The sequence below is a fragment of the Scyliorhinus torazame genome, chromosome 4, assembly GCF_047496885.1.
Source record: "Scyliorhinus torazame isolate Kashiwa2021f chromosome 4, sScyTor2.1, whole genome shotgun sequence".
Classification (NCBI taxonomy): domain Eukaryota; kingdom Metazoa; phylum Chordata; class Chondrichthyes; order Carcharhiniformes; family Scyliorhinidae; genus Scyliorhinus; species Scyliorhinus torazame.
This window is the reverse complement of record NC_092710.1, coordinates 351,967,009-351,989,381: the sequence shown is the minus strand read 5'-3', so window position 1 is coordinate 351,989,381 and position 22,373 is coordinate 351,967,009. Positions and strand designations below refer to the sequence as shown.

Here is a 22,373-nt window from a genome sequence, read left to right as displayed (position 1 = left end):
CTGCTCCACGCCAACCCTCGATATGCCTACATTGAGTTCCCTGATGGCCGCCAAGATACTGTCTCACTCCGGGACCTGGCACCTTCGGGTTTTTTTAAAAACGTATTTTCGACATTCCCTTCACTGTGCCCTCTCCCTGCTTTTGCCGCCTCCATTGCCCCTGGGACCGGGCGTTAAACCCCGAAAATGCCATTCCCGAACGGGAGCCCTCCATATGTGCAGCTGCCTCCCGCCTGCCGTCACCGGAAGTCTTACCGAGATCTACACTTAATACAAAACCAGAATAATGCTGGAAATGCTAAGCAGGTCAGGCAGCAGCATTGGAATGAGATCTAAAAGTTAACACATTACATCTTGTGACTCTTGATCTGCCTTCTGCAAATAACGTTTGACCTATTTCGTGTACCAATCTTCAACTTTTTCTTCTTCATAAAACTGCTAATTTAACAAAAAATCCTCTTCACCTATCTCCTGAAGGTATTTACACTTTGATTAGATGAGCAGTACCAGTCTCATCTGCTATCCCACCCAGGTGACTTTTCTTCAAGTGATTCTTAACCGTATCAAATGACTCCATTGGAGGAGCCAACGCAACCAAACCTGATTCTGTCCTTGTTCCATGGCCAAACCTATGAACTTGTGAAAGAATCGCTTAACAGCCCTGTGCTTGAAATTATAATGTTGATCATAAATTATTCTAAAACTTTGACGATAATTAATTATTTGAATGTTATCAGCAGTTTCTTTAACTTCTAGCAAGCCTCCACATACGATGCAAATTTTTTTTTTTTTAAAAATAGGAACGACCATCTTTATGGTAGGGTGAATGTAAGCAGGTTTCATAGAAAATAGGAGGAGGAAGCTATTCAGCCCTTCCAGCCTGCTCTGCCATTCATTATGATCAAGGCGACACAGTAGTTAGCACTGCTGCCTCACAGCTCCAGGGACCTGGGTTCAATTCCGGCCTCTGGTGACTGTGGAGTTTACACTTTTTCTCCCTGTGTCTGCGTGGATTTCCTCCGGGTGCTCTGGTTTCCTCCCACAGTCCAAAGATATGCAGATTGGGTGGATTGACCATGCTAAATTGCCCCATGTGTCCAAAAAGGTTAGGTGTGGTTATGGTGTTAGGGTGGAGGTGTGGGCTTAAGTAGGGTGCTCTTTCCAAGGGCCGGTGCAGACTCGATGGGCTTAATGGCCTCCTTCTGCACTGCCTTTGGCCAACATACCATTTGCCTTCTTTACCACCTGCTGCATTGCATACCAGCCTTCAGTGACTGGTGTGTGAGGACACCCAGGCCTTGCTGCATATTCCCCTCTCCTAAGTGCTACCAAAGTGGATAACCTCGCATTTATCCAAATTATACTGCATCTGCCATTCATTCGCCCACTAACTCAACTTGTCCAAATCACACTGAAGGATCTCTGTTTCCTCCTCACCGCTCACCCCCTCACCCAACTTGGCGTCATTTGGAGATATTGTGTGGGTTCTCCCTTCTGGGGACTAAGTTCCCACGCCCGCCGGAAAACTGGCACGAATCACTCCGGACTTTTTCTTCAGTCCGGGGTACTTCTCCGTCTTCAAAGGGGCCAGCAGGGCCCCGACCTGTGTCCCGCAGCTCCAGCTGCCGGCGGGGCCATACAGTTGCGGCCGCACATGTGTCTACGTGCCGTCCTCCGCGGAACATGGCGGTGCCCTACAGGGGTCCGGTGCGGAGGAATATAGGCCCCCCCTCCTCCCCCACTGGAGTCTGATCCCTGCAGCCAGAACGCAGAGGTCCTGCTGGGTGGGACCACATGTGAACCACGCCGGCGGGACTCGGCAAGCACTCGGCCCGTCGAGCGCAAGAGTCGACGCGGGGGCTGCTTTCAATGGCCCCCGATCAAGCACGCGACTGCCGGCGTGGGAGCCTATTTTGGGTCATTCTCTGCCCCCGCGCCGAGCGCGATTTCAGTGCGGAGGGTGGGAGAATCCCACCCATTACATTTTGTTCCCTCATCCAAATCATTAATATATATTGAGTAGCTGGGGTCCCAGCACCGATCCCTGCAATATCCCACTAGTCACCGCCTGCCAATTTGAAAAAGATCCGTTAATTCCTACTCTTTGTTTCCTGTCTGCCAACCAACCAAGAACAAAAATGTACAGCACAGGAACAGGCCCTTCGGCCCTCCAAGCCCGTGCCGACCATGTTGCCCGACTAAACTTCAATCTTCTACACTTCCTGGGTCCGTATCCTTCTATTCCCATCCTATTCATATATTTGTCAAGATGCCCCCTAAATGTCCCTATCGTCCCTGCTTCCACTACCTCCTCCGGTAGCGAGTTCCAGGCACCCACTACCCTCTGCGTAAAAAAACTTGCCTCGTACATCTACTCTAAACCTTGCCCCTCTCACCTTAAACCTATGCCCCCTAGTAATTGACCCCTCGACCCTGGGGAAAAGCCGCTGACTATCCACTCTGTCTATGCCCCATATAATTTTGTATACCTCTATCAGGTCTCCCCTCCACCTCCTTCGTTCCAGTGAGAACAAACCGAGTTTATTCAACCACTCCTCATAGCTAATGCCCTCCATACCAGGCAACATTCTGGTAAATCTCTTCTGCACCCTCTCTAAAGCCTCCACATCCTTCTGGTAGTGTGGCGACCAGAATTGAACACTATACTCCACGTGTGGCCTAACTAAGGTGCTATACAGCTGCAACATGACTTGCCAATTCTTATACTCAATGCCCCGGCCAATGAAGGCAAGCATGCCGTATGCCTTCTTGACTACCTTCTCCAACTGTGTTGCCCCTTTCAATGACCTGTGGACCTGTACTCCTAGATCTCTTTGACTTTCAATACTGTTGAGGGTTCTACCATTCACTGTATATTCCCTACCTGCATTAGACCTTCCAAAATGCATTACCTCACATTTGTCCGGATTAAACTTCAACGCAAGAAGCATCAGGAATAAGGTGGGTGAACTTAAGGCATGGATCGGTACTTGGGACTACGATGTGGTGGCCATCACGGAAACTTGGATAGAAGAGGGGCAGAAATGGTTGTTGGAGGTCCCTGGTTATAGATGTTTCAATAAGATTAGGGAGGGTGGTAAAAGAGGTGGGGGGGTGGCATTATTAATTAGAGATAGTATAACAGCTGCAGAAAGGCAGTTCGAGGAGTATCACCCTATTGAGGTAGTATGGGTTGAAGTCAGAAATAGGAAAGGAGCAGTCACCTTGTTAGGAGTTTTCTATAGGCCCCCCAATAGTAGCAGAGATGTGGAGGAACAGATTGGGAAACAGATTTTGGAAAGGTGCAGAAGTCATAGGGTAGTAGTCATGGGCGACTTTAACTTCCCAAATATTGAGTGGAAACTCTTTATAGTTTGGATGGGGTGGTGTTTGTGCAGTGTGTCCAGGAAGCTTTTCTAACACCGTATGTAGATTGTCCGACCAGAGGAGGGGCAATATTGGATTTAGTACTGGGTAATGAGCCAGGGCAAGTGATAGATTTGTTAGTGGGGGAGCATTTTGGAGATAGTGACCACAATTCTGTGACTTTCACTTTAGTAATGGAGAGGGATAGGTACGTGCAACAGGGCAAGGTTTACAATTGGGGGACGGGTAAATACGATGTTGTCAGACAAGAATTGAAGTGCATAAGTTGGGAACATGGGCTGGCAGGGAAGGACACAAGTGAAATGTGGAACTTGTTCAAGGAACAGGTGCTACGTGTCCTTGATATGTATGTCCCTGTCAGGCAGGGAAGAGATGGTCGAGTGAGGGAACCATGGTTGACAAGAGACGTTGAATGTCTTGTTAAGAGAAAAAAGGTGACTTATGTAAGGCTGAAGAAACAAGGTTCAGACAGGGCATTGGAGGGATACAAGATAGCCAGGAGGGAACTGAAGAAAGGGATTAGGAGAGCTAAGAGAGGGCATGAACAATCTTTGGCGGGTAGGATCAAGGAAAACCCCAAGGCCTTTTACACATGTGAGAAATATGAGAATGACTAGAGCGAGGGTAGGTCCGATCAAGGATAGTAGCGGGAGATTGTGTATTGAGTCTGAAGAGATAGGAGAGGTATACTATGAATGAGTACTTTTCTTCTGTATTTACAAATGAGAGGGGCGATATTGTTGGAGAGGACAGTGTGAAACAGATTGGTAAGCTCGAGGAAATACTTGTTAGGAAGGAAGATGTGTTGGGCATTTTGAAAAACTTGAGGATAGACAAGTCCCCCGGGCCTGACGGGATATATCCAAGGATTCTATGGGAAGCAAGAGATGAAATTGCAGCGCCGTTGGCAATTATCTTTTCGTCCTCACTGTCAACAGGGGTGGTACCAGGGGATTGGAGAGTGGCGAATGTCGTGCCCCTGTTCAAAAAAGGAACTAGGGATAACCCTGGGAATTACAGGCCAGTTAGTCTTACTTCGGTGGTAGGCAAAGTAATGGAAAGGGTACTGAAGGATAGGATTTCTGAGCATCTGGAAAGACACTGCTTGATTCGGGATAGTCAGCACGGATTTGTGAGGGGTAGGTCTTGCCTTACAAATCTTATTGAATTCTTTGAGGAGGTGACCAAGCATGTGGATGAAGGTAAAGCAGTGGATGTAGTGTACATGGATTTTAGTAAGGCATTTGATAAAGTTCCCCATGGTAGGCTTCTGCACAAAGTAAGGAGGCATGGGATAGTGGGAAATTTGGCCAGTTGGATAACGAACTGGCTAACTGATAGAAGTCAGAGAGTGGTGGTGGATGGCAAATATTCAGCCTGGATCCCAGTTACCAGTGGCGTACCGCAGGGATCAGTTCTGGGTCCTCTGCTGTTTGTGATTTTCATTAATGACTTGGATGAGGGAGTTGAAGGGTGGGTCAGTAAATTTGCAGACGATACGAAGATTGGTGGAGTTGTGGATAGTAAGGAGGGCTGTTGTCGGCTGCAAAGAGACATAGATAGGATGCAGAGCTGGGCTGAGAAGTGGCAGATGGAGTTTAACCCTGAAAAGTGTGAGGTTGTCCATTTTGGAAGGACAAATATGAATGTGGAATACAGGGTTAACGGTAGAGTTCTTGGCATTGTGGAGGAGCAGAGAGACCTTGGGGTCTATGTTCATAGATCTTTGAAAGTTGCCACTCAAGTGGGTAGAGCTGTGAAGAAGGCCTATGGTGTGCTCGCGTTCATTAACAGAGGGATTGAATTTAAGAGCCATGAGGTGATGATGCAGCTGTACAAAACTTTGGTAAGGCCACATTTGGAGTACTGTGTACAGTTCTGGTCGCCTCATTTTAGGAAGGATGTGGAAGCTCTGGAAAAGGTGCAAAGAAGATTTACCAGGATGTTGCCTGGAATGGAGAGTAGGTCTTACGAGGAAAGGTTGAGGGTGCTAGGCCTTTTCTCATTAGAGCGGAGAAGGATGAGGGGCGACTTGATAGAGGTTTATAAGATGATCAGGGGAATAGATAGAGTAGACAGTCAGAGACTTTTTCCCCAGGTGGAACACACCATTACAAGGGGACATAAATTTAAGGTGAAAGGTGGAAGATATAGGAGGGATATCAGAGGTAGGTTCTTTACCCAGAGAGTAGTGGGGGCATGGAATGCACTGCCTGTGGAAGTAGTTGAGTCGGAAACATTAGGGACCTTCAAGCAGCTGTTGGATAGGTACATGGATTACGGGAAAATGATATAGTGTAGATTTATTTGTTCTTAAGGGCAGCACGGTAGCATTGTGGATAGCACAATTGCTTCACAGATCCATGGTCCCAGGTTCGATTCCGGCTTGGGTCATTGTCTGTGCGGAGTCTGCACGTCCTCCCCGTGTCTGCGTGGGTTTCCTCCGGGTGCTCCGGTTTCCTCCCACAGTCCAAAGATGTGCGGGTTAGGTGAATTGGCCAATGATAAATTGCCCTTAATGTCCAAATTGCCCTTGGTGTTGGGTGGAGGTGTTGAGTTTGGGGAGGGTTCTCTTTCCAAGAGCTGGAGCAGACTCAAAGGGCCGAATGGCCTCCTTCTGCACTGTAAATTCAATGATAATCTATGATTAATCTAGGACAAAGGTTCGGCACAACATCGTGGGTCGAAGGGCCTGTTCTGTGCTGTATTTTCTATGTTCTATGTAAACTCCATCTGCCATCTCTCCGCCCAAGTCTCCAGACAATCTAAATCCTGCTGTCTCCTCCGACAGTCCTCATCGCTATCCGCAATTCCACCAACCTTTGTGTCGTCTGCAAACTTACTAATCAGACCAGTTACATTTTCCTCAATCATTTATATATACTACAAAGAGCAAAGGTCCCAGCACTGATCCCTGTGGAACACCACTGGTCACAGCCCTCCAATTAGAAAAGCATCCCTCCATTGCTACTCTCTGCCTTCTATGGCCTAGCCAGTTCTGTATCCACCTTGCCAGCTCACCCCTGATCCTGTGTGACTTCACCTTTTGTACTAGTCTACCATGAGGGACCTGGTCAAAGGCCTTACTGAAGTCCATATAGACAACATCTACTGCCCTACCTGCATCAATCATCTTAGTGACCTCCTCGAAAAACTCTTATCAAGTTAGTGAGACACGACCTCCCCTTCACAAAACCGTGCTGCCTCTCACTAATACGTCCATTTGCTTCCAAATGGGAGTAGATCCTGTATCGAAGAATTCTCTCCAGTAATTTCCCTACCACTGAAGTAAGGCTCACCGGCCTGTAGTTCCCGGGATTATCCTTGCTACCCTTCTTAAACAGAGGAACAACATTGGCTATTCTCCAGTCCTCCGGGACATCCCCTGAAGACAGCGAGGATCCAAAGATTTCTGTCAAGGCCTCAGCAATTTCCTCTCCAGCCTCCTTCAGTATTCTGGGGTAGATTCCATCAGGCCCTGGGGACTTAGCTACCTTAATATTTTTTAAGACACCCAACACCTCGTCTTTTTGGATCACAATGTGACCCAGGCTATCTACACCCCCTTCTCCAGACTCAACATCTACCAATTCCTTCTCTTTGGTGAATACTGATGCAAAGTATTCATTTAGTACCTCGCCCATTTCCTCTGGCTCCACACATAGATTCCCTTGCCTATCCTTCAGTGGGCCAACCCTTTCCCTGGCTACCCTCTTGCTTTTTATGTATGTTTTAAAATCCTTGGGATTTTCCTTAACCCGATTTGCCAATGACTTTTCGTGACCTCTTCTAGCCCTCCTGACTCCTTGCTTAAGTTCCTTCCTACTTGTATTCCACGCAGGCTTTGTCTGTTCCCAGCCTTTTAGCCCTGACAAATGCCTCCTTTTTCTTTTTGACGAGGCCTACAATATCACTCGTCATCCAAGGTTCCCGAAAATTGCCGTATTTATCCTTCTTCCTCACAGGAACATGCCGGTCCTGAATTCCTTTCAACTGACACTTGAAAGCCTCCCACATGCCAGATGTTGATTTGCCCTCAAACATCCGCCCCCCAATCTATGTTCTTCAGGTCCCGCCTAATATTGTTATAATTAGCCTTCCCCCAATTTAGCACATTCATCCTCGGACCACTCTTATCCTTGTCCACCAGTACTTTAAAACTTACTGAATTATGGTCACTGTTACCGAAATGCTCCCCTACTGAAACATCTACCACCTGGCTGGGCTCATTCCCCAATACCAGGTCCAGTACCGCCCCTTCCCTAGTTGGACTGTCTACATATTGTTTTAAGAAGCCCTCCTGGATGCTCCTTACAAACTCGGCCCCGTCTAAGCCCCTGGCACTAAGTGAGTCCCAGTCAATATTTGGGAAGTTGAAGTCTCCCATCACCACAACCCTGTTGTTTTTACTCTTTTCCAAAATCTGTCTACCTATCTGCTCCTCTATCTCCCGCTGGCTGTTGGGAGGCCTGTAGTATACCCACAACATTGTGACTGCACCCTTCTTACTCCTGATCTCTACCCATATAGCCTCACTGCCCTCTGAGGTGTCCTCTCGCAGTACAGCTGTGATATTCTCCCGAACAAGTAGCGCAACTCCACCTCCCCTTTTACATCCCCCCCTATCCCGCCTGAAACATCTAAATCCTGGAACGTTTAGCTGCCAATCCTGCCCTTCCCTCAACCAGGTCTCTGTAATGGCAACAACATCATAGTTCCAAGTACTAATCCAAGCTCTAAGTTCATCTGCCTTACCCGTAATGCTCCTTGCATTAAAACATATGCACTTCAGGCCACCAGACCCGCTGTGTTCAGCAACTTCTCCCTGTCTGCTCTGCCTCAGAGCCACACTGTCCCTATTCCCTAGTTCTCCCTCAATGCTCTCACCTTCTGACCTATTGCTCCCGTGCCCACCCCCCTGCCATACTAGTTTAAACCCTCCCGTGTGACACTAGCAAACCTTGCGGCCAGGATATTTATGCCTCTCCGGTTTAGATGCAACCCGTCCTTCTTATACAGGTCACACCTGCCCCGGAGGAACTCCCAGTGGTCCAGATAATGGAAACCCTCCCTCCTACACCAGCTGTTTAGCCACGTGTTTAGCTGCTCTATCTTCCTGTTTCTAGCCTCACTGGCACGTGGCACAGGGAGTAATCCCGAGATTACAACCCTCGAGGTCCTGTCTTTTAACTTTCTGCCTAGCTCCCTGAACTCCTGCTGCAGGACCTCATGCCCCTTCCTGCCTATGTCGTTAGTACCAATATGTACAACGACCTCTGCCTGTTTGCCCTCCCTCTTCAGGATGCCCTCTACCTGTTCGGAGACATCCTGGACCCTGGCACCAGGGAGGCAACATACCATCCTGGAGTCTCTTTCACGTCCACAGAAGCACCTATCTGTGCCCCTGACTATAGAGTCCCCTATTACTATTACTCTTCTGCGCTTTGACCCTCCCTTCTGAACATCAGAGCCAGCCGTGGTGCCACTGCTCTGGCTGCTGCTGTTTTCCCCTGATAGGCTATCCCCCCCGACAGTATCCAAAGGGGTATATCTGTTCGAGAGGGGGACAACCACAGGGGATTCCTGCACTGACTGCCTGCCCTTTCTGGTGGTCACCCATTTCTCTGCCTGCACCTTGGGTGTGACCACATTTACATAACTGCGATCTATGACGCTTTCCGCCACCTGCATGCTCCTAAGTGCATCCAATTGCTGCTCCAACCGAACCATGCGGTCTGTGAGGAGCTCCAATTGGGTGCACTTTCTGCAGATGAAGCCATCCGGGACGCTGGAAGCCTCCCGGACCTGCCACATCTCACAGTCAGAGCACAGCACCCCTCTAACTGACATTGTGTCAATTAATTAAAATTAAAATTTGTCGTTTTTTTTAAATTATTTTTTTAAAATTTCAAAGTTACTGTCAACTATCTGTTTCCTAGCACTAGATTTCTAATAGAAATGCGATAGCTAACTATAGTACTCTCCGATCTCTGGCTTAGATATCCCTCTAAATTATAATTAAGTTATTATGTTTAATTAGTTACCAAATACTCAAATTTTTTTAAATTTAGTGTAGAATCCCAACCAGCCACTCTGGCCACAGCTTTTCTGTGATGTCACTTCAGTTTCCCCCCGACACACAATTTGAAAAAAGGTATAAAAGTAAAAATATGTAAAAATCACTTACTTACCTTCTTACCTTCTGAGTGCCTTAGATGTTCTCGGGTTCTCTCGCTGACAGAGACTGCTCCTCCACCTCCGAACCTTGACCTGCACAATGCTAATAATATAATAATAATATAATATGGCACTTACCTCACACCAATGGGTCTTCGTATTAGGTTAGAGGAGGAGGGCGGGTGGGAGACACTACACGTGTAGTGTCTCGGTTTTCCTCTCCACCAGAATTTATTGGTGAGCGTCTTCCCAGAGGTCCGCGGGTCGAACTTCCGGTTCCCGCCTTATATAAAAACAAATAAAACAGAAAAGAAGAACAGACACACGACCAGGTAAGGGTTTTTAAATTCACTACTCACCTCCCAGAAGGCCCCTGCGCACTGCTGCCGCCGAAATCCAAAGGGCTGCTCCTGCAAAGGTAAGTGGTTTTAAAGTCGCTACTCGCTTCCCAGAAGGCCCCTGCACACCGCTGCCGCCGAAATCCAGTTTTCTATCCATACACCACCCCTAATCCCATGTGCTTTAATTTTACACACTAATCTATTATGTGGGACTTTGCTAAAAGCCTTCTGAAAGTCCACATCTATTAGGCGTCCCCTGGTCAACTCGACTAGTTACATCCTCGTAAAATTCCAGTAGATTTGTCAAACATGGTTTCCCTTTCGGGATCGGGGGTGAACTGGCAAGGTGGATACAGAACTGGCTAGGCCATAGAAGGCAGAGGGTAGCAATGGAGGGATGTTTTTCTAATTGGAGGGCTGTGACCAGTGGTGTTCCACAGGGATCAGTGCTGGGACCTTTGCTCTTTGTAGTATATATAAATGATTTGGAGGAAAATGTAACTGGTCTGATTAGTAAGTTTGCAGACGACACAAAGGTTGGTGGAATTGCGGATAGCGATGAGGACTGTCGGAGGAGACAGCAGGATTTAGATTGTCTGGAGACTTGGGCGGAGAGATGGCAGATGAAGTTTAATCCGGACAAATGTGAGGTAATGCATTTTGGAAGGGCTAATGCAGGTAGGGAATATACAGTGAATGGTAGAACCCTCAAGAGTATTGAAAGTCAAAGAGATCTAGGAGTACAGGTCCACAGGTCATTGAAAGGGGCAACACAGGTGGAGAAGGTAGTCAAGAAGGCACACGGCATGCTTGCCTTCATTGGCCGGGGCATTGAGTATAAGAATTGGCAAGTCATGTTGCAGCTGTATAGAACCTTAGTTAGGCCACACTTGGAGTATAGTGTTCAATTCTGGTCGCCACACTACCAGAAGGATGTGGAGGCTTTAGAGAGGGTGCAGAAGAGATTTACCAGAATGTTGCCTGGTATGGAGGGCATAAGCTATGAGGAGCAGTTGAATAAACTCGGTTTGTTCTCACTGGAACGAAGGAGGTTGAGGGGCGACCTGATAGAGGTCTACAAAATTATGAGGGGCATAGACAGAGTGGATAGTCAGAGGCTTTTCCCCAGGGTAGAGGGGTCAATTACTAGGGGGCATAGGTTTAAGGTGAGAGGGGCAAGGTTTAGAGTAGATGTACGAGGCAAGTTTTTTACGCAGAGGGTAGTGGGTGCCTGGAACTCACTACCGGAGGAGGTAGTGGAAGCAGGGACGATAGGCACATTTAAGGGGCATCTTGACAAATATATGAATAGGATGGGAATAGAAGGATACGGACCCAGGAAGTGTAGAAGATTGTAGTTTAGTCGGGCAGTATGGTCGGCACGGGCTTGGAGGGCCGAAGGGCCTGTTCCTGTGCTGTACGTTTCTTTGTTCATGAATGAATGAAAATCACTTATTGTCACAAGTAGGCTTCAAATGAAGTTACCGTGAAAAGTCCCTAGTCGCCAGATTCCGGCGCCTGTTCGGGGGGGCTGTTACGGGAATCGAACCGTGCTGCTGGCCTGCCTTGGTCTGCTTTCAAAGCCAGCGATTTAGCCCTGTGCTTAAACTTCCCAAAATCCATGCTGACTCTTGTCTGATCCTGCCCCTGTTTTCTAAGTGCTCTTTGATAATGTACTCTCGAATTTTCCCCACTACCAACGTCAGGCTGACTGCTCTGTAATTCCCTGTTTTCGCTCTACCTCCCGTTTTCGTGAAGTTACATTAGCCACCCTCCAATCTGCAGGAACTGTTCCAGAGTCTATCAAATCCTGGAAAATGACTGCCAAGGCATCCACTATTTCTAGAGCCACTTCCATGAGTACTCTGGAAAGTAGATTATCAGGCCCTGGGGAATTTTCAACCTTCAATCCCATCAATTTCCCCAACACCATTTCTCTACTGATATTGATCTCCTTCAGTTTCTCCCTCTCAATAAACCTATTGTCACAAATAGGCTTACAGTAATACTGCAATGAAGTCACTGTGAAAAGCCCCTAGTCGCCACACTCCGGCTCCTGTCACAGAGGGAGAATTCAGAATACCGAATTCGCCCAACGGCACATTTTCCGTGACTTGTGAGAGGAAACCGGAGCACCCGGAGAAAACACACGGAGAACGTGCAGACTCCGCACAGACGGGAATCTAACCTGGGACCCTAGCGTTGTGAAGCAACTTTGCTAACGACTGTGCTCCTGTGCCACCCTAAACTGCTCCTATCCTTGGACAAGTTTTTCTTGGACAATTTGTATGCTTCTTCCTTGGGCAGTCCGAAGGAATGAAAAGATAACTTGACATGACAGGGCTTTGAGACCGAATGGGATCAAGGTAAGGTGAGAGGCACCTTTCTTGAGGGAAATGGGAGGGATAATATCAGGACTGAACCTTGTTTTATAATTCATGGAGGGAAGGATCCTACAAATCTGGAGGGAGAACTGATAGTTTGTTTCATTATTCCGTATTGACTGGTATAGTTGAGATATACAATTTACCCATGTTTCATTGGAGAACTCTCCAGTTAATTATATTTTTAAAAATAAAGTTTTTTAAAAAAAAAAAAGGTTCCTTTCTTGATTGCACTGTGGAGCAATGTATATGCCAGAAATCGCAAGGACTGCAACGGTTCAAGCGGTCTACTCACCACCACCTTCTGAAGGGCAACCATCGTCTAGAGGACAACTAGGGATGCTCACATAAAATGAATTTTAAAAATCCATAATTACTCACAACCAGGGGTTTCAGTAGAAGAATGAATCCAGTCTGCTCGTTTAGATTCCAGCTTGATTTATTGTAAGACACCCTCTTGGGCAGTCCTTCGAGGTCGAGGGTGAATTGTTTCCACTCCCATGGTTTTGCGGTGGCTGAATCGTCCAATCCTGGATCTGCAGACGTTGCCACAGGTTTGGCAAGTGGTGTTTGATGAGGTGAGTGGGTGGAATACTCTGGATTCTGAGCTCTCCTTCCCCTGTTTATACTTGGCCTTCGAAGATGCTTCTTCTCCAGTTTGTGCTTTCTGAGGCAAGCGATTCCCACTTTTCGATGGGATGTTGCATTTATTTAGAGAGGTTTTCAGAGTGTCCTTGTAGCGTTTCCTCTTCCTTCCTAGTGATCACTTGCCATTTTGCAGCAGTGCACAAGATGACTTTCTTCCATGTCGGGAAGGTGGGTTGTGCAGTGGCTAAATAGTCCAATCCTGGATTCGCAGGTTTGGCAGGTGGTGTTTGATGAGGTGGGTGAGACTCTCTGGATTCTGCCTCCTTCTGCTGTTTACGCCTGGCCCTGGCATGCTCCACCCAGCAACGCTTGAGGTGATTGGCGCCTTCGCGAAAGCCCCTCCAGTTTGTGTGTTCTAAGACCAGTGATTCCCATGAGTTGATGGGAATGTTGCATTTATATAGGGAGGCTTTCTGGTTGATCTAATATGTCATGGTTTCTTTCGCAAAGACCATACTAAACGGACGCACTGCAGCTGAGCCGAACTAGGTTTAGATTTTTGCACATATTTTGAAATTCTTTATTGGCAAATATCCCACCATTTTTGGTCAGGAACTTCATTGGTGTTCCTAATCCTTTCCTATCCATTTTTCCATGACTTTATCGGCAATGGTCTTTTGGTCTTTACTATATCTCACAATGGAACGCTAAATCTGGTAGACATATCAATGAAGTGTTGTATATAACTGTCCTTATCCCAAACTTTCCAGTCCATTACCATTGCAGCGTTAAAACTCCCTAGCTAAAGGGCAGCCTGTAGCGCAGTGGTTAGCTCTGGGACTACGGCACTTGAGGACCCGGGTTTGAATCATGGCCCTGGGTCACTGTCTGTGTGGAGTTTGCACATTCTCCCCATGTCTTCATTGATTTCACCCCCACAACCTAAAGATGTGTGGGTTAGGTGGATTGGTCACCTAAATTGCCCCTTAATTGGGAAAAAAAATTATTGGGTACTCTAAATTTATATTTAAAAAAAAAAAAAGCTTCCTGGCTAATGGCAAGCTCATGACAGGACCTGGTTATGTTTTGCGATTTTTTTTTTTTTTTTTTTTTTTTTTTTTTTTTTTTTTTTTTTTTTTTTTTTTTTAATTTTTAAAAATATTTTTATTCTCCTTTTTCACATTTTCTCCTACATTTACACCCATCAACAATAAACACCCATCAACAATAAACAATAATCAGCAAGATATGTCAATCCCCATAATAACAACGATCCCATCCGCCCACCAACCCCCAAACATCAGCCCGCATGTTTACATAAACAAATGACAAAAAAGAATCGGGGATTACCCGTAGTCACCCTTAATCTACACAGCCCCCATCCCACTCCCCCCAACTAATGTTCGATGTTATCCAGTTCTTGAAAGTGCATAATAAATAGTGCCCATGACTTGTAGAACCCCTCCGAGCTTCCCCTCAGTTCGAACTTAACCTTCTCAAGGGTCAAGTATTCCAACAGGTCCCCCCGCCACGCCAGGGCACTGGGTGGAGAGGCTGCTCTCCATCCCAGCAGGATCCGCCTTCGGGCGATCAACGAGGCGAAGGCTATACACCACAGTAATTTATTTAATAAGGTCACCATATCCTTTTTCAAGTACTCTTGCATCTTGAAGTCGAGCCTTCAGTTTCTGTGGCGATGGATGTGCAAACTGTCTGTATAACTTCCAAATTATCTCTCTCTACCAAATTCTTATTTTCTTTTTTTTAATTAAATATTTTATTGAGAATTTTTGGTCAACCAACACAGTACATTGTGCATCCTTTACACAATATTATAACAACACAAATAACAATGACCTATTTTATAAACAAAAACAAAAAAATGAATAAATAATAAATAACAAAAATGAAAACTAGCCCTAATTGGCAACTGCCTTGTCACAAGTAACACTCTCTCCAAAAATATAATTTAACAGTCCAATATATAATTATCTGCAGCAACGACCTACACATACTATACAGTATCTATTAACAACCCTGAGGGTCCTTCTGGTTCCTCCCCCCCCCCCCCCCCCCCCCCCCCCCCCGATCCTGGGCCGCCGCTGCTGCCTTTTTCCCATTCCGTCTATCTTTCTGCGAGGTATTCGACGAACAGTTGCCACCGCCTGGTGAACCCTTGAGCCGACCCCCTTAGGACGAACTTAATCCGCTCTAGCTTTATAAACCCCGCCATGTCATTTATCCAGGTCTCCACCCCCGGGGGCTTGGCTTCTTTCCACATTAGCAATATCCTGCGCCGGGCTACTAGGGACGCAAAGGCCAAAACATCGGCCTCTCTCGCCTCCTGCACTCCCGGCTCTTGTGCAACCCCAAATATAGCCAACCCCCAGCTTGGTTCGACCCGGACTCCTACTTTTGAAAGCACCTTTGTCACCCCCATCCAAAACCCCTGGAGTGCCGGGCATGACCAAAACATATGGGTATGATTCGCTGGGCTTCTCGAGCACCTCGCACACCTATCCTCCACCCCAAAAAATTTACTGAGCCGTGCTCCAGTCATATGTGCCCTGTGTAATACCTTAAACTGAATCAGGCTTAGCCTGGCACACGAGGACAACGGGTTTACCCTGCTTGGGGCATCTGCCCACAGCCCCTCCTCGATCTCCTCCCCCAGCTCTTCTTCCCATTTCCCTTTTAGTTCATCTACCATAGTCTCCCCTTCGTCCCTCATTTCCCTATATATATCTGACACCTTACCATCCCCCACCCATGTCTTTGAGATCACTCTGTCCTGCACCTCTTGTGTCGGGAGCTGCGGGAATTCCCTCACCTGTTGCCTCGCAAAAGCCCTCAGTTGCATATACCTGAATGCATTCCCTTAGGGCAACCCATATTTCTCGGTCAGCGCTCCCAGACTCGCGAACTTCCCATCCACAAACAGATCTTTCAGTTGCGTTATTCCTGCTCTTTGCCACATTCCATATCCCCCATCCATTCCCCCCGGGGCAAACCTATGGTTGTTTCTTATCGGGGACCCCCCCCAAGGCTCCAGTCTTTCCCCTATGCCGTCTCCACTGTCCCCAAATCTTCAGTGTAGCCACCACCACTGGGCTTGTGGTGTAGTTCCTCGGTGAGAACGGCAATGGGGCTGTCAGCATAGCCTGTAGGCTAGTCCCCCTACAGGACGCCCTCTCTAATCTCTTCCACGCCGCTCCCTCCTCCTCTCCCATCCACTTACTCACCATTGAAATATTAGCGGCCCAATAATACTCACTTAGGCTCGGTAGTGCCAGCCCCCCCCCTATCCCTGCTACGCTGTAAGAATCCCTTCCTCACTCTCGGGGTCTTCCCGGCCCACACAAAACCCATGATGCTCTTTTCAATCCTTTTAAAAAAAGCCTTCGTGATCACCACCGGGAGGCACTGAAACACAAAGAGGAATCTCGGGAGGACCACCATCTTAACCGCCTGCACCCTCCCTGCCATTGACAGGGATACCATATCCCATCTCTTGAAATCCTCCTCCATCTGTTCCACCAACCGCGTTAAATTTAACCTATGCAATGTGCCCCAATTCTTAGCTATCTGGATCCCCAGGTAACGAAAGTCCCTTGTTACCTTCCTCAACGGTAGGTCCTCTATTTCTCTACTCTGCTCCCCTGGATGCACCACAAACAACTCACTTTTCCCCATGTTCAATTTGTACCCTGAAAAATCCCCAAGTATCCGCATTATTTCTGGCATCCCCTCCGCCGGGTCCGCCACGTATAGTAGCAAATCGTCCGCATACAAAGATACCCGGTGCTCTTCTCCTCCCCTAAGTACTCCCCTCCACTTCTTGGAACCCCTCAACGCTATCGCCAGGGGCTCAATCGCCAGTGCAAACAATAATGGGGACAGAGGGCATCCCTGCCTTGTCCCTCTATGGAGCCGAAAATATGCAGATCCCCGTCCATTCGTGACCACGCTCGCCACTGGGGCCCTATACAACAGCTGCACCCATCTAACATACCCCTCTCCAAAACCAAATCTCCTCAACACCTCCCACAAATAATCCCACTCCACTCTATCAAATGCTTTCTCGGCATCCATCGCCACTACTATCTCCGTTTCTCCCTCTGGTGGGGCCATCATCATTACCCCTAACAACCTCCGTATATTCGTGTTCAGCTGTCTCCCCTTCACAAACCCAGTTTGGTCCTCGTGGACCACCCCCGGGACACATTCCTCTATTCTCATTGCCATTACCTTGGCCAGGACCTTGGCATCTACATTTAGGAGGGAAATAGGTCTATAGGACCCGCATTGTAGCACGTCCTTTTCCTTCTTTAAGAGAAGCGATATCGTTGCTTCAGACATAGTCGGGGGCAGTTGTCCACTTTCCTTTGCCTCATTAAAGGTCCTCGTCAGTACCGGGGGCGAGCAAGTCCACATATTTTCTATAGAATTCGACTGGGAATCCATCCGGTCCCGGGGCCTTTCCCGCCTGCATGCTCCTAATTCCTTTCACCACTTCTTCTACCTCGATCTGTGCTCCCAGTCCCACCCTTTCCTGCTCTTCCACCTTGGGAAATTCCAGCCGATCCAAGAAGCCCATCATTCTCTCCCTCCCATCCAGGGGTTGAGCTTCATATAATTTTTTATAAAATGTCTTGAACACTCCATTCACTCTCTCCGCTTCCCGCTCCATCTCTCCTTCCTCATCCCTCACTCCCCCTATTTCCCTCGCTGCTCCCCTTTTCCTCAATTGGTGTGCCAGCAACCTGCTCGCCTTCTCCCCATATTCGTACTGTACACCCTGTGCCTTCCTCCATTGTGTCTCTGCAGTGCCTGTAGTCAGCAAGTCAAATTCTACATGTAGCCTTTGCCTTTCCCTGTACAGTCCCTCCTCCGGTGCTTCCGCATATTGTCTGTCCACCCTCAAAAGTTCTTGCAGCAACCGCTCCCGTTCCTTACTCTCCTGCTTCCCTTTATGTGCCCTTATTGATATCAGCTCCCCTCTAACCACCGCCTTCAACGCCTCCCAGACCACTCCCACCTGGACCTCCCCATTATCATTGAGTTCCAAGTACTTTTCAATGCACCCCCTCACCCTTAGACACACCCCCTCATCTGCCATTAGTCCCATGTCCATTCTCCAGGGTGGGCGCCCTCCTGTTTCCTCCCCTATCTCCCAAGTCCACCCAGTGTGGAGCGTGATCCGAAATGGCTATAGCCGTATACTCCGTTCCCCTCACCTTCAGGATCAATGCCCTACCCAGCACAAAAAAGTCTATTCGCGAGTAGACTTCATGGACATAGGAGAAAAACGAGAACTCCTTACTCCTAGGTCTGCTAAATCTCCACGGGTCTACACCTCCCATCTGCTCCATAAAATCTTTAAGTACCTTGGCTGCTGCCGGCCTCCTTCCAGTCCTGGACTTCGACCTATCCAGCCCTGGTTCCAACACCGTATTAAAATCTCCCCCCCCCCCCCCCCCCATTATCAGCTTTCCCATCTCTAGGTACGGAATGCGTCCTAGCATTCGCCTCATAAAATTGGCATCATCCCAGTTCGGGGCATATACATTTACCAAAACCACCGTCTCCCCCTGTAGTTTGCCACTCACCATCACGTATCTGCCCCCGTTATCCGCCACTATAGTCTTTGCCTCGAACATTACCCGCTTCCCCACTAATATAGCCACCCCCCTGTTTTTCGCATCTAGCCCCGAATGGAACACCTGCCCCACCCATCCTTTGCGTAGCCTAACCTGGTCTATCAGTTTCAGGTGCGTTTCCTGTAACATAAGGCAGATGTGGTTAAGTTTCTTAAGGTGTGCGAGTACCCGTGCCCTCTTTATCGGCCCGTTCAGCCCTCTCACGTTCCACGTGATCAGCCGAGTTGGGGGGCTTCCTACCCCCCCCCCCCCCCTTGTCGATTAGCCATCACCTTTTTCCAGCTCCTCACCCGGTTCCCACGCAGCTGTATCGCCCCCAGGCGGTGCCCCCCCGCCCATCCTCTCCCATACCAGCTCCCCCCTCTCCCCAGCAGCAGCAACCCAGTAATCCCCCCCCCCCCCCCCCCCGCTAGCGTAATTACTCCCCCAATGTTGCTCCCAGAAGTCAGCAAACTCTGGCTGACCTCTGCTTCCCCCCGTGACCTCGGCTCGCACCGTGCGACGCCCCCTCCTTCCTGCTTCTCTATTCCCGCCATGATTATCATAGCGCGGGAACCAAGCCCGCGCTTCTCCCTTGGCCCCGCCCCCCAATGGCCAACGCCCCATCTCCTCCACCTCCCCATCTCCCCCCATCACCACCTGTGGGAGAGAGAAAAGTTACCACATCGCAGGATTAGTACATAAAACCCCTCTTTGCCCCCCACATTCGCCCCACCACTTTGTTCGAACTTTCTTTTTAATAACCCGCTCATTCCAGTTTTTCTTCCACAATAAAAGTCCACGCTTCATCCGCCGTCTCAAAGTAGTGGTGCCTCCCTCGATATGTGACCCACAGTCTTGCCGGTTGCAGCATTCCAAATTTTCTCTTCTTTTTATGAAGCCTTGGCCCGATTAAAGCTCGCCCTCCTTCTCGCCACCTCCGCACTCCAGTCTTGATAAACGCGGATCACCGCGTTCTCCCATTTACTGCTCCGAGTTTTCTTCGCCCATCTAAGGACCATTTCTCTATCCTTAAAACTGAGGAATCTCACCACTGTGGCTCTGGGAATTTCTCCTGCTCTCGGTCCTCGCGGCCATCACTCGGTATGCTCCCTCCACCTCCAACGGACCCGCCGGGGCCTCCGCTCCCATTAACGAGTGCAGCATCGTGCTCTCATATGCCCCGACGTCTGCTCCCTCCACACCTTCAGGAAGACCAAGAATCCTCAGGTTGTTCCTCCTTGCGTTGTTCTCCAGTGCCTCCAACCTTTCTACACATCGTTTCTGATGTGCCTCCTGTGTCTCCGTCTTCACCACCAGGCCCTGTATATCGTCCTCATTCTCGGCTGCCTTTGCCTTCACGACCCGAAGCTCCCGCTCCTGGGTCTTTTGTTCCTCCTTTAGCCCTTCGATCGCCTGTAGTATCGGGGCCAACAGCTCTTTCTTCTCTTCCTTTTTGATCTGTTCCACACAGCATTTCAAGAACTCTTGTTGTTCAGGGCCCCATGTTAAACTGCCACCTTCCGACGCCATCTTGGTTTTTGCTTGCCTTCCTTGCCGCTGTTCTAAAGGATCCACTGCAATCTGGCCACTCTCTCCTCCTTTTTCCATCCGTATCCAAGGGGGATTCCCTTCTGGTTTACCGCACAGTGTTTTTAGCCGTCAAAATTGCCGTTGGGGCTCCTATCAAGAGCCCAAAAGTCCGTTTCACAGGGAGCTGCCGAAACGTGCGACTCAGCTGGTCATCGCCGCACCCGGAAGCCAAATTCTTATTTTCAGTGGTTAATAAAACTTCATTGATTTTTTTGATGAGACATCTCTGGCTTCCTTAGTGGTAAGCAATAATGGCCAGAATAAATTGCATATCTATATATTTTCCAAACACTATAGCGCAATCTTCACATCTAGTGTCATCTGAGCCTTCGTCGCAGATCGACTTAATAGTGGTAACTCACTAGAAACCATAGAACCCGCATCAGTACTGAAAAAACAGATTGATATCTGTAATTCTACAAGGAAAGACTATTGTATTGTCTCTCAACCTGAAGAAGATGCTTTCATACTCTGACCTTTCCCGGTCTGTCTCTGCAAGAGACCCCCAGATACCAATTAAGCCAGTCCACAGCACACACTCTAGAAGTGCAACCACTGTCCTAACATCACAGCTGAATGAATTGACCGTCAAAATGCTCTTTATTGGATTCAAACTTCATGCCATCATGACAGTCACCATCGTCATTTTCAGCCTCCGATAAATCCATCGCTGTAGACAATTAATCGCATAATGATACTGGCAGTCACACCGGAAACACAGATTAACCATGCACCATGCATTTTGGGGGTTTAAATGCCTACAGTCACCATCCCAGGTACACTTTTTATCTCAACACTCAAACTGGCTCGAGTTATGACCATTTTCAAACTTAGAATTTCTGTCTTAATATTTGGTCGACCTTGGAATTGAGCTGTCATTGAATCCTCCATCCTTTGACGGTATTTATGTTTGCATACGCTAAGACAGTGGGTGGGAACGATTGTTTTCCCAGGGACACCTTTAGGGTTGTGACCATTTGATCTAGGAGAGAATCTCTCCCCATGAACTGAACCCCTGTTAGTACCAAAAGATTATCAACATGGGAAATGCTGGAAAACCTCAGCAGGTCTGGCAGCATCTGTAAGGAGAGAAAACAGCTAACGTTTCAAGTCCAGGTGACCCTTTGTCAAAGCTAAAGACAGAGAAAGTGGGAAATATTTATACTGTGGAGTGAGAATGAAAGATGAGTCATAGCCACAGAAAAACTGGGGACAGGGACAGCTTTGAGAGACAGTAAGACGGTGCTGCTGGAGGGAGATATCGAGTGTCTTCATGTGGCAGCGCATGGCACGGGGTGTGGCTTTCAGGATGCGGCGAGCGCAGCAGTTGGAAGAATGTTGTATATCCTGGAGATACCTGTAATCCTGGAGGTTACATGCAGGGTGTAATTTAAGTTGAAATTCCCGTGGGGTAAGTCGGAGCCGAAGACAGTCAGTTAGGAAGGAAATACGGCTGTGGAAGCGAGTCTTGGTAAATACCTTGTCCAACACTGAGAGAAATGGAAAGCAGTGGAGCTGGATAGGGTCCTGTCCCTCTTCTTGAACCAGATCATCCACTTTCCATTCTGAAAATACCTAACTACTTGGGTGGGATTTATCGACCACCCCGTCAAGGGAGGGGGAAGACGGCCTGCCAGTTGGATCTACCGGTCCCGCCATTGTCAACGGGGCACCCTTCGCCACCAGGAAACCAGTGCAGGACCGGAATTTCCCTCCAGCGTGATCAGCTGTTAAATCCAAAGTTTTGGTTGGTAATGACAGTGCTAATGCCACACATTGCTTCTTTTGGGGTATGGAAGTAACCTGAGTCCACATTTCAACTTCAGCTTTCCATTGCTGTTCAGAAAACAAATTGGTGGATAGTCAAAACGTGCAATTTTGCACTGCCCTTCTACCTTTTCGTACATTAAATTGTCAACAGTGTACACTTGTTTTCCTCAGAAGGCTTCATATCCAGCAATCAATCACCAAGTTAAAGTTCTTCTGCTACCATTGTTATTCATGATGTGGAGATGCCTGCGTTGGACTGGGGTGAGCACAGTACGAAGTCTTACAACACCAGGTTAAAGTCCAACAGGTTTGTTTCGCTGGATCTGTAAAGATTTAATCACCTGCTAATGCTCTCATTCCAAGCATTGTCTGGCATCTTTGAATCTGTCACTATATATATATATATATATATATATGTTTCTGGAACATACCTCTTCATTCACCTGAGGAAGGAGCAGCGCTCCGAAAGCTAGTGACATTGAAACAAACCTGTT

At 48.0% G+C, this 22,373-nt stretch overlaps 1 protein-coding gene across 3 annotated transcripts in view; it reads left to right on the top strand.

The window, feature by feature from the left end:
* lbr (lamin B receptor) overlaps positions 1-22,373 on the top strand; it is a 147,833-nt gene that overhangs the window by 32,305 nt on the left and 93,155 nt on the right. The window lies entirely within an intron of this gene.